The 12,478-nt window shown below is 48.5% G+C and overlaps 1 protein-coding gene across 1 annotated transcript in view; it reads left to right on the top strand.

The window, feature by feature from the left end:
• The window catches only part of CNTLN (centlein), a 1,560,264-nt gene that overhangs the window by 1,148,896 nt on the left and 398,890 nt on the right, over nt 1-12,478 (top strand). The gene's annotated exons all lie outside the window — the stretch shown is intronic.

Here is a 12,478-nt window from a genome sequence, read left to right as displayed (position 1 = left end):
GATAATGCATGACATGCTGAAACCCCGTCATTCTTGTGAATGCCCATTGCAGGAAACAACTGAATTTCTCAAAATAAGCACAAGATATGGAACAGCCCATTGGCATACATTTATCCATGTAATAGCGCCCCTGAAACATAAAGCCCAGGAGACGCTGATCGTCTGGGTGTACCGGGAGCAACCGGAACGCTGACTCGATGTCTGATTTGGCCATCAGCGCTCCGGGCCCCAGGCGATTCAACATGGCGACTGCATCATCGAAGGATGCGTACCGCACCGAACAAACCTCCGGGTCTATCGCATCATTAACTGACAGACCTCTCGGAGCTGACAAATTATGTATCAGTCTAAACTCACCCGGGTCCTTCTTGGGGACCACTCCCAAGGGTGAACAAACAAAATTAGGAACTGGTGGCATGTCGAATGGTCCCGCAACCCGACCCCGGGCCACCTCTTTCCCAATCTTCGCTTGCACCACCGCCGTATTATGCAGGACCGATAGTTGGTTCCTACACTGCGCTTTACCCTGAAAATTCCCCACCGGGATGCGGAAACCATAGGAAAAACCGTCTCGCAACACCCCAGCGGAGACATGATCCGGGTATTCACTGAGCCAAGGAATCATTGCCATGGTATCAACTGGTGTAGGTAAAGGCGCCCCTCGGACTATGTCAGACCTGTTTGGCGCTTCCCCTACTTCCGTTATCACCCGTTTTGGCTCTGCACATGGTCTCGGGATGCGAGGACTGTCCACACCCCCCACAGTCGTGCCTAAACTTGCATGACCCCTGGGGCCTCGTACACTTTCCCCTGTTAAAGTTCCAGCATACCCCTTTCTTACCTGTATTGCCATTCAACCTTGGGTGATGCTCATTACTTGCCCCTGCCCGAAAGGGCGCCCCAGATGAATGGCGGGAAAACTCACCCCCGCCCCCCCCCAACAATGGCGCCTTTAACATGCCTGAGTTCTCCATTTTTTGCCAAGAAATGGAGTCGTAACAATCCCACGTCAGGCACGTGTCGAACTCCTTGGCCTTGCGAAAAATATTATCATAGCAAAACCACTCATTGCCCGCATATGTCTGAGAGAATTCCATAATACGTGTCTGGTACACAGGTAACTCGGCCAACAGTTCAGGTCTCCGTTCCCCCATAATTGAAGTGAATATGCCAAATGCTCTGCCCCAATTACCTATCGTCTCATCGACTCTAAAAGCGGCCATTTTGGCGCGCCAAACACTCGGATGCATAAGCTCTTTCTGGACTTTCACATGCTCAATCTCGTAATGATCAGTTAGCAAGAAAAACATGTTTACATATTTCTCAGCCCATATCCGTTCCTTGATTTCCATCGGGATATGCTGAGCCAATTTCTCCCTTCTCGAGGGTACAGACCCCTTCCCCGCAATCGGCATTAGCTGCTTACCTGAGCTAGAAGCTGTAACCGCCGTTGCTGCCGAACTCGTGCCAGCTGCGGGTTGACCTACTGGAGCCTGCGGGGAAACAAACGGACAAGGTGGTTTCGCGGCCTCCCGTGACTGCCGCAACTGCCTCATTAATTGCTTGGCCTCCTCGGCCGTGTCCCCCGGAGCCACGGAACCCCCGCTGCTATTACCCAACCATGCCGCCAGCTGGGCGGCCAACTCCGGGGGCATGTCCCCATCGTTCACTGGGGTAACCACCACGGGGATCCGCTGGCCCTCGGCGGGAGCCGGCGCGGGAATCTCCGCTGGTCTAGGAGGGCTCGCCGGGGGAGCCTCCGGAACTGGGACCTCGTCCTCATTTGCCCCATTCCTGGCCCTCTTCCTTCTTCCGGCCGGGACCTCCGCCGGGTTGGATCTTTTCGGCCTTCCCGCACCGTCCCTGGCCGCCATTTTTCTCTTCATCTCTGCCATGTCTTTCACCAACATCCGGAGCATTTGGTCGGTGCTGACCTTCTTTGCGACTCTCTTGCCCGGCATTTTCCCCACGTAGGTGAAAGGTCCTGGACGCAATTTACAGTGCTAGAAGAGAAAAGAGAGAAATTACAAATTTCAAAATTGGCTCTTCGTTCCGTCTCGAGCTCACGTGCAGCGAGGAGGTGCAGCTTCAGAGCACAGGAACAAGAGGACGCTTCCTTGGATTGTCGCTCCTTTTATTCTTCCTTGGGCGGGCGTAAACCCGCCTCCTCCTGCCTCAAGGGGCGTGGCTGACGGCTTCAGTGTCTAGGACAACCCACTCTTGGGCGGGAAAAAGCGCGCCCCGGCTACGCCGCTTTGGGCATACCAGCCGAGACGCGCCTCCCGCCCAAAATGGCTTCCCGGGGGGATCGGGGTACTCCACCATACGTTCGGGGGGACCGAGTGGTCGCCCCTTTCCAAAAGCGAGGGAGGCTGGGCTCAGCTGACACGTGTGAATGGCTGGATGACCCGAGCGCCCCCTTCCCTGGGGAGGCGGTAATCGCTTTATAACACCATGACATAATGTTTCTGGGCTCGGATTCAGCGGCAGCAGGCCATCAGGCTCCGTGTCCGCAGTCTGTGAGAGCGCAGGCTTATGTCAATGATACCTCCGCTCACGGCGCCCGTGCCCTCTCTTTACCCGTGCCTCAGCGCTGAATCTCTGCTCGCTCCCTGCCCCCACCAGCACCCCCACCCTCCTCCCCAACAATACATAGGGAGGGTGGGAATTGGCGGCTGAGGCTCCGACTGAGTCTCAGCACAGCCCGTGTCTAGGCTGCAGTCATGGCTGTTAAATGGCCCCACGTCACAGCTATAAAAGACATAGGTGTAGTGGTTACATAAGCAAGAGAAAAAGCCTGGGACCATCTGAGGTCTGTGTGTCAAGAACACGCAGGAGGTGATTTTTTTCTTGGTGGTACTGGTTTGCGTTCTTTTTTTGCAACTCTCCTCCGCCCCCCCCCCCCCTCAATCCCAAATTTACCTTACTCTCTGAGTGCTATGCAGCAGTTGTTTCTTGTGAATGTGTGTGTAATTATTGGTTTCTGGTTGGGCCACATAGGCTGTCTGACTTGCATTGCTTGAGTTGCTTGAAAGCATTGTTACTTGGCATTAAAAGTACCACTCCAGAAACCAGAGGCAGGAAATTGTCTGACTGTATTGGTACCTGCTTTTAAATATGTGCCTAAAAGAAGGGGGTTCGGGAATCGGAGTAAAGGAGGATTTGCGAGCTCCGGTCTACCTGTAGCAGATGCCAACGGGGGCAGAAATAAATGTGGGATCCTGAATCAATAAATGACAAAGAGCCCAGAGAGGTTCATGGGGTGGGCCAACTAGGCCCAGAGGCCAGGGAGGGAGCATAGTTGATTCTTAGTGCACTGAATCTCTCATTTACACAGTCTGACCCGCCGGACTCATTGTGGCCAGGCCCTTGACAGAACTTTCTCCATCCCCCAAAGTCGATCCCCGTTTGATTGCCCCGAGCTTCCGCCACTATCTCACTCAACAATACCATAGCCGCTCTTTCATCCACTTACCTCTCCCCCATGTCTACACTAGTTTCCGTCAAGGACGCGTTCGTATCTGCGCTTGCTATCGACTGTGTTTTTTTCTTTTTTTTTTTTTTTTTTACCCCTGGTGATGCACGTGGTTGTCTGGTTTACTGTCAGGACGTTAACTGGTAACTATCAGCAAAAGCTAAATGAGGGGTCTGGACTTCCATAACACATTTCTTGTCCTGCGACTCGGCCTCTCTGGACAGCCACCTCCACACTGTGCGTCTGGCGCAGGCATGAACAGGCTTGACCCGCCCTCTATACAAGAGTACGTGGAAAAAGACTCTTGGTGCCACCTCAGCCCTCGGTGCATGTGTGACCTTGGTACTGCACTTGCTTCATTTCCTGCTGCTGCAGCCTTTTCACTTTCTAATCGCCTTCCATCCTGCTCCCGTTTTATATAGTTGCGCTTCCAATTTTTTTTTGGGGGGGGGGGGGGGGGAGGGGGGCGTGGGGAGGAGGGGGTGTATGGCAGGGGCCTAAGGTTTGTTCTCTCCGTTCATTTAGTGCTACGCCATTGAATCCCAAACTCTCGCAATTGTAATATGGATCCTCTGATATTAAAACAGTGGTCCGATTAACCTAATTTCTGAGAAAAAACTGATAAACCCTACCGAACAACCGTCAGTCGGTACACGTAAGACACAACACAGGTCTTCCAAGGTCAATTCATTTTACTTTCACACGAACATATCAAACCGGTTCTAAGCTAAACATGAGTCATCTATCTACCAGCCTCTCACAACATTAAACCGACAAACAAGACAGGTCGAATAATTGATCACCCAGTTCCTCTTGAAGTGGTGCTCAGATTGGGAAAGCACGTACATGCCATAATAATGGTTGTAGCCTAGTCGAATGTCAGACTGTAACACCTGTTGACTCTTACCTGGGGTTGGATCGGTGGTGGTATGTTACAACAGGAAAACCCGCCGCGGCCGCCCCGGAAGTCAGGCACGGTCGCCTGTGACGGGGGCGGGGTCACGTCCAGACCGGAAGAGGAGGGAGGCGGAGTCAATGCGTCTTGCGGCCCTGGGCTCCTGTGAGCGGTGTAGAGCCCCGGGGCCGCGCCAGCAGGAGGTTGGGCGCCCCGTGCTGAGAACAGAGTCCCCGACATTGGCCAGGTAAGTGCGAAAAGGCTGAGGGGGCTTGGTGCACTTGTGTGTGTGTGTATGCTCGTGTGTGTATGTATGTGTGCGACGGTGACGGCGGGGGAGGGGGGCCTCGGTGCACTTGTGGGTGTGTGCACGCGTGTGTGTATGTGTGAGGGGGGGTGTCTCTGTATTTATGTATGTATGTGCGTGCGTGCATGGGCGCTTGTGTGTGTGTCTGTGTGTATGCGCATGCGTGTGTGGTGCTTGAGCTTCCCAGGAGACAGCGCCTGGCCACAGCACGCGTTCGCGTGGCACTTTTCAAATCGCCTCCAAGGCGATGCGCGCGCCAGGTGCTGTCTCCTGGGAAGCAGGGTCAGCAACAAAAGATCTCTGGCGAGACACAGCGCTGACGCGCTGTGTTTTTGCTACGAGACCTAATTTTTTGCACGGGCTCGGATAAGGTTTTCATGTTATAGTTGTTCTCAGAATGGAAGTACCTGCCCTATACCTAGCACTAGCTTCGTCCTTTCTAATGTCTGACGTGGCTTTTATTTTATTAGTTAGTACTTTTGTTCACCAAAGTATGTCTAAAGTAAAGTTAAAATAGTTTATTGTTGCTGCCTCCATGATTTAAATTGATTGAAACTTTTATATAGCTCTCGATTACGTCCAAAAAGGGGTGTCCAGGCGCTAAGCTAGAGCTTGAACCAATGTGTGGTCTTAGCAGGAATTGACATATAGTTGTGTTTCTAATAGCTTGAAAAATCCGATAAAACCCTTTTGTGCTCGAAGTTAAATAGCAGGCCGTTCCTTGTCTTAGAAGTCACCACTGCAGAGTGACAGCCCAACCAGGCTCAATATAGCTGTATAGCCCACTTTTTTAGTAAAAGATGTTTTTGCAGCAATAGTTTTTTTGATTATGTTCTCATGATTTTCTTATTTGTGCACGATTTCTATTGTGGTTTATAAATATACTGTCTTTTAATTTATTTGTCAGTATTTATGTAAAACGAATAGTTTACTGTTGCTTTTATGTACCTTTTTTCTTTAACCATTCTAGCTGTTATAATAATAACGTTGTTAGTGTAGGTTTCAAAAGTGCCCCGTGCATGGAGGTTTTTCCCTGAGTGCATTGAATGTTTTGTAAAGTATTATAACATTTCACATTTAGAGTGTCAGTGTTTTTATAATAACACGTGTCGCAAATTAGGAGTTTGCCGGTAATCCACGCAAAGGCACTTTGAATTTACACAAGAGTCTACTGAGACCCGAAATTCACAACTGAATCTGATAGATCTGAGACGAGAGTTGAAGCTTGTTTGGATAGGATCAAAAACACAGATGGCAGCAGTTGTAGCATGGAATACAAATGAGACTTACACGGAGTAATATTTAATATTTGTATATGTTTGAGCTTTGTAGCTCATAAGGGGCACACATATTTGTGTTATTCGCGAACAGGTATTATTAAATCTTAAATTCTGTGACATATTAGATCAGAGATAGTGTCACTTTCCAAGGTGTTTCCGCTTTTCCCTAACATGATGGCATAGTTTTATACCAAGCTCTCTTTATTCTAATCCTTAGGATACTCTGAGTTAAGGCAATATTTTTCTGATAAACATTTTATTATTTGCTTTTTTGGCAGTTTTTTTTTTTACCTTAAGTTCCAATTCACTTTGTGTCCTCTATATCCACAGCACCCACGGGCCTGACTTCACTAAAACAGTGTTCTTTAATCTGGCTTCTCAATGTCACAAGAAAAATCAAGTAACACCAACCAATTATTAGGCATTGTTGTTCCTGTGGGATTGAATTACTTCAAAAACGACAGTTTTACTTTTTGAAATGCAGTAATTTTATTTTCCGCTTCAATTTCCCTTTCAAACAGTCCAACAATAGCCTCTTGGTTAGGATTCTTCAGCCCTCCCTCAAATTCACAGTATGACTTCGTATAAATCTCTGTCCCCTTCTAAGCATCCTGGGATTTCCCTTCTTATAATGCGCTCTCTCTCAATTTCTAGGCTACTTATCCCTTTCTTCCCAAATGGAGGCAGCTTTTATAGTGCCTCTCCATGAGTATCCCTTCTCTGATTTCTCTGCCACCGCCTAGGAAAAGGAAAATCCAGTTTGACCGGTGATACGCGATTCTCCTTTGGCTACCATGCCTCTTTTCTGCAGAACAAGACAAAGTATAATGTAAACAGCTTGACAAGAACAAGAACAACATATATTGTTATTCCTTGAGCAGTATATCTTAATTGCACTTTACAAAGACCAGAGGAATCATTACCCTGCCATTCTAAAGGAATCTTACTTTGCTGTATTGAGAAATGTTTTTTTTTTTACTAATACTGATATTTGAGCCCTGAAGAAGTCTCAGTGTTTGAGACGAAACGCGTCGGCTAAGAAGGGAAATCCATATTTGTGCTTGGATTTTTTGCCTGTCTTGGATCACTACAATAAAGAATTTGAATAAGAAACTTTGCAACAGTCCGGACTTTTTTCTTATTACAAGACCTTGTACTCTTATATATATTGAGAACAATAGTGACTGCCAAAGAACACTTCATAGATGGGTGCTGACTCCATATTGTTCATTGCATTTTTTGGGCTTTGCCCTTGAAGGAACAGACAGGGTTGTGTTCCTTGGATTCATAAGCACCATTGCCATAACATTCAAGTCACAGGTGAAGCAGGTACTGCTTTTATGCCTTAACCCTTGCTTTTTGAAATAAATAGAGCTTGCCACCAGATTGGAGCCTGAGCCCTGTTCCTTCGGGCTAGGACTTGGGGAGGATTAGGAGGGGCCACTGGACAATGAGGAATACCAGCCCATAGACCCCAACTTGGACTGGTGTGAGGATTGACAGACACCAGTGGACTGGATACCTCTCCAGATACTGGTATGATCTCTCCTCATACTGTGGCTTATGGAAAAGGGAGCTTTTTTTACTATGGTCGTGAGAAGTGCGACTTACATTCTGGACTTTAGACTGCCCTCAGTGGCAATCAAGACTAATATCATGACAGAGGTGCCTCAGGCGGGAGTGACCTCCTTAAAACAGCTTCTCCTTTTTAATAAAGCCCTTACGGATGTCCAGCTTGGGGCGTGGTCGAAACTCTGCACGGGGCTCCTGTGAACAGGACAATTGCTCGCCACCATCGCCTGCTCCAAGGGACCCCAGTTTTCTCACGCGACACCCTACCCCAGAGAGATTAGTGGTCCAAGCCTCCACTTCTACTGTAAACCCTGGTGCATTCCTTACCACCCCACCGGATAGGGAATCCAAGAGGCTGGACATTTTAGGCAAGAAAATCTTCCACCAGCTTGGCACTGCGGTCACTGAACATATGGCGTGCCTTTTGGGATGTTATTCCTATGCACTATGGGATTCGGTTGCACATGTGCTGCCCATGGTTCTAGAGGAGACCCTAGCCATACTCGTCCACGCTATATGCAGATGGGAGGGACGCAGCTAAGTTTGTAATCGGATGTGGTCCCGGCATGACCTACTTGCTGGGCTGAGTGTTTTTTTTGTCGGTGGCCTTCGATGCCACCGCTGGCTGAGAACAACTGGCTTTTCGGCGTATGTTCAAGCGTTGCTTATGGAAATGCCCATTGATGGCTTCTGTCTCTTCGGGGATAAGCCGGACTCAGTGCTGGAGAGCTTCAAGGACATCAGGGCTACAGCCAGGTCTTTGGACCTATCCATGGTCCCCAGATCCCACCCAGTCTACCTTTTGCTCCTTTTGTGGCAACGGAAGGGGCTACAAGCCACTTTCTTAGACACCTAGCCACCATAGCCCGCAAGCTTCCCAGCCTCTGCGTGGCGGAGGATGCAGTACCCACAAGCACAATGCGTCAGGCAGGCAGAGAATGGCCCAGCCCACTGCCCCCGGCAGCCGCCGCCGCCAAGCCCCTTTAGTTTGCCCTCTGACTATCACGGGCGACCAGTGGAGGGTGCAGGATTCACCATCACCTGCACCACTGGAGGTCAATAACATCAGACCACTGGGTTCTCCAGATTGTGTAATGGGGCTAATCCTTCCCCTTCATGGCTACCCCTCCACCCATGCCCACCACTCACGACAGGTTGACTGAGGAACATTTCTCCTCACACCGCCAGGAATTGACCACTCTGTTGCCAAAGGGAGCCAAAGAGAGGGTACCGGCATCCCGAAGGAGGTCATTTTTCTTATTCCCACTACTGTCTGGTGATTAAGAAGGACGGATGCCTTCATCCTATACTAGACCTGAGCGCTCTCAATTTCAACCTGACAAAGGAGAAATTCAAAATGATCATGCATTCAAGTTCTGTATTCCCTCAACCTGGAAGATTGGATGGTAGTGTTGAATTTTCAGAACCCTTTTTTCCACATTCACGTCCTGCCTGCCCACAGGCGCTACCTGTGGGTTACGGTAGACCACGAACACTTTCAGTTCACTGTGCTTCCTTTTGACTTTACCAGCCCCCCTCGGTGTTCACCAAAGGGATGGCGGTGGTTGCAGCTCATCTGTGGAGATAAAGGGTGCCAATTTTCCCCTATCTCATTAACTGGCTGTTGAAGGCGGGCTCACCCCAGGCTGTCGTCTTCCTCTTCCAGACTACGGCAAACTTTCTGCTCTTGGTGGAGTACGGCAAACTTTCTGCACTTGGTGGGGTTCACTATCAATGTGCTAAAGTCACACCTAACTCCCTCTCAGACGCTGCCTTTCATCGGAGCTGTGTTAGACCTAGTGCAGTTTTGGGCTTATCCTCCCAAGTAGCAAGTCCAGGATATTCAGGCTATGATACCAATATTTCAGCCTCTATCCTGGGTTTTGGTGAGACTGACTCTGAGGCTGCTAGCCCTCATGGCCTCCTGCATCCTGCTAGTAGCACATGCCAGATGGCATATGCAGACACTGCACTGGGACCTGAAGTTCAAGTGGGCTCAGCATCAGGAGAATCTCTCCAACCTTGTCCAGATTTCTGCAGGAACTGCGAAAGATCTGCAGTGGTGGCTAACGAACCGCGATTGGGTCAGAGGCAGTGCCCCCTCCCTTCCCCAACCAGATCTGACAGTACATGAAAAAGGCATCATTCTGGGATGGGGCAGCCATCTGCTAGAGGTGGAGATCAGAGGAATCTGGTCTCCAGCGGAATCCGGACTCCACATCATCGTGCTAGAGCTCGGTGCGATCCGACTGGCATTGAAAGCCTATCTTCCCTCCTTTAGGGGCTGGCGGGTGCAAGTATTCACAGACAACGCCAACGCCACATAGTACTGCAATAAACTGAGTGGGGTGGTGCCATGGACCGTTTGCCAAGAGGCTTTGCGTTTCTGGACATGGCTGGAACAGCAGGGTATATCCCTGGTGGTTCAACTCCTGGCGGGTTCTCTGAATGCCAGAGCGGAAAAACTGAGCCGAAGATGCTTAGCGGATAATGAAGGGCATCTCCACCTGAAGGTGGCACAAGTTCTCTTTTAGCAGTAAGGAGAGCCTCGGTTAGATCTGTTAGCCTATGCCGAGGACGTGCAAAGTCAGCAGTTTTGCGCTCTGGCGTTTCCAAGGTGGCACTCACTCGGAAACGCTTTTTGTCTTGAGTGGAGCTCAGGCCTCCTGTATGCCTTTCCGCCCATACCACTCCTGCCCAGAGTTCTCAAGATGATCAAGACAGACCGGGCCCAAGTCATCCTTGTGTGGCTCCGAACTCAGCACTGAGAGTCTGGTATCATGAGCTACTGAGCATGGCCATCTTCAGACTTTGTCATTCAAGCCCTCATACCTAACCAGCGTTCCAGACAAGCTGGTTCTTCACACTAGAGCTTCCTTCTGTCGAAAGTTGTCACTCTCTTTTATGTAGTGCAGCCTATGAGCCTGCCTGCCTTTTATGCTCCACCGCATCCTTCTAAGGGAGAGGACCGACTCCATTGACTGTACCCAAAAAGAGCATTATCGATCTACCTTGACCACACGAAAGAGTTCTGAGTAGACAACATTCTTTATGTGGGGTATGTCGGAGCCAAGAAAGGGAAGATTGTGCAGAAATGGACCCTCTCCAAGGGATCATGCTCTGCATTAAAATCTACTACGCATTGGCCAAGACGCAACTCCCAGAAGGTTTGCGTGCTCTTTCTATTAGCGCTAGGGCTGTGACCACTGCTTTAGCACATGGAGTTTCATTCATGGACATCTCCCAGGCAGCAATATGGGCTTCCCTGCACACGTTTACAAAGCACCTCTGTCTGGACAGTCAGGTCTTATAGGATGGGCACTTTGCCCGTTCGGTCCTGCAGGACTTTTTCGTGTGAAATAGTATATATTCTAAGGTAAGGAATCTGCGGCTAGAAGTCTCTCTCACATGGACAAGTTACTTACCTTCGGTAGCACTTTAGCTAGTAGAGACTCTATCTAGCTGCAGATTCCCTGCCGACCCACTCAACCTCCCATCTCTGCGAACGGATTTCTAGAGTCAAGCCTGTTCCCCTTCAGGGCCCTAGTCTGCCTCACCAGTGCTCAGTGTTCTTCGTGGCTCCCAACACCTGGCGTTGAAAGTTGCAAAATAAAACAGTCAGCGTACTGGGGTGGCGTCTATAAAGACACTGTGCAGGTCACTTCAAGCACGGATGACTTTGACAAGCAGGGTGGAGCTGAATGAAGCCACCTACCAACACACAGAGATACTACTCACAAAAAAGTTGCATTTCAAGTCTGACACCTGGAGATCATTCTAAGGTAAGGACTCTACAGCTAGATGGAGTCTCTACTAGATAAAGTGTTACCAAAGGTAAATACCTTGTTCTTATGTGATCTAGTTCTGTGCTGAAAATGCAGCATTTCCCCTTCGTTGTTATTCATTTTCACCAAATTTAACTTTCACTCCTGGAATATGGTATTGTGCGCCTCAAATCAGTTGCTGTTTGATGGAAGTATAAGCAAACGGGAAAGCAGAGTTGATGATCATTTTTACTATCTGCAACTCATTTTGCATCTGTTTTCAACTGCCTATTTCCAACAGGCACATAATTTGTATTACAGCGACATTCCAAAACAATGCACAGTCATGCAAGATTACCTCTGTATTGTAGTAATCAAACTGCATAATAATGTGACGCAGTTGTAACAATCTACCATGTGGAACTCCCATTGCATTCTTATTTTCTGATTGGTATTTTTAACCTCAGTTTTCTAACCTTGTGAATCTTCCAGTCAGTCATATCTTTATTTCGGCTCCAGGGCCATAAAAGAGCATGATAAAAATATAATACAGAAGAATATTTCAAACAATATAAGCAGCTGTACATTAATTCTCATTTCATCAAAACTTTCCAGCAAATGACTCAAAGAATTTAACGTCAAGATTTTTTAAAACAATAGTCATTTTTAAGAACAGATTAGGAAAAAAGGTCAGTTTATTGTTCCCAATTCCTTAGCTGGACAGCAATTTCTGTCTAAGCCCCCACAATAACAGCAGAAACCGGGAAACAGCAAAGACAATAGACTGCCTAGTATCACTTCGTAATACTATAAAATTCAATCCTAAAATTCAGAAACCCCCAGGTTGCGGCATACTGGTAAAATCGACCTCCTTCTAAAACCTTGATAGGTAGGGCAGAAGAACAGCACATGCTCAGGTGATTCTTCCACCCGTGAGAAGAATGGGCAAACCCCATCCTGGTCACAAGGATGGCGGTTCCATTCGGCTGTAAATGAACCAAGGGGCTGAGTTCCCATATAAAATGTAAGATATAAAACTTTGCATGGGGAGGTTCAATCTTATCTAGGAACTCCTCCAAATGGTAGTCCACTTTGAACTCCAAAAAGGATGCATTGAGTGAACCAACCCAAGTGGTGTGTAGATGTAAATTGTCAATATAACACCAGTAAGCACCTTTACATTCT

The sequence above is a fragment of the Lissotriton vulgaris genome, chromosome 3_1 (genome assembly GCF_964263255.1).
Source record: "Lissotriton vulgaris chromosome 3_1, aLisVul1.2, whole genome shotgun sequence".
In the NCBI taxonomy this organism is placed as follows: Eukaryota; Metazoa; Chordata; class Amphibia; order Caudata; family Salamandridae; genus Lissotriton; species Lissotriton vulgaris.
The sequence above is the reverse complement of the archived record's forward strand: the minus strand, read 5'-3'. Positions and strand labels throughout refer to the sequence as shown.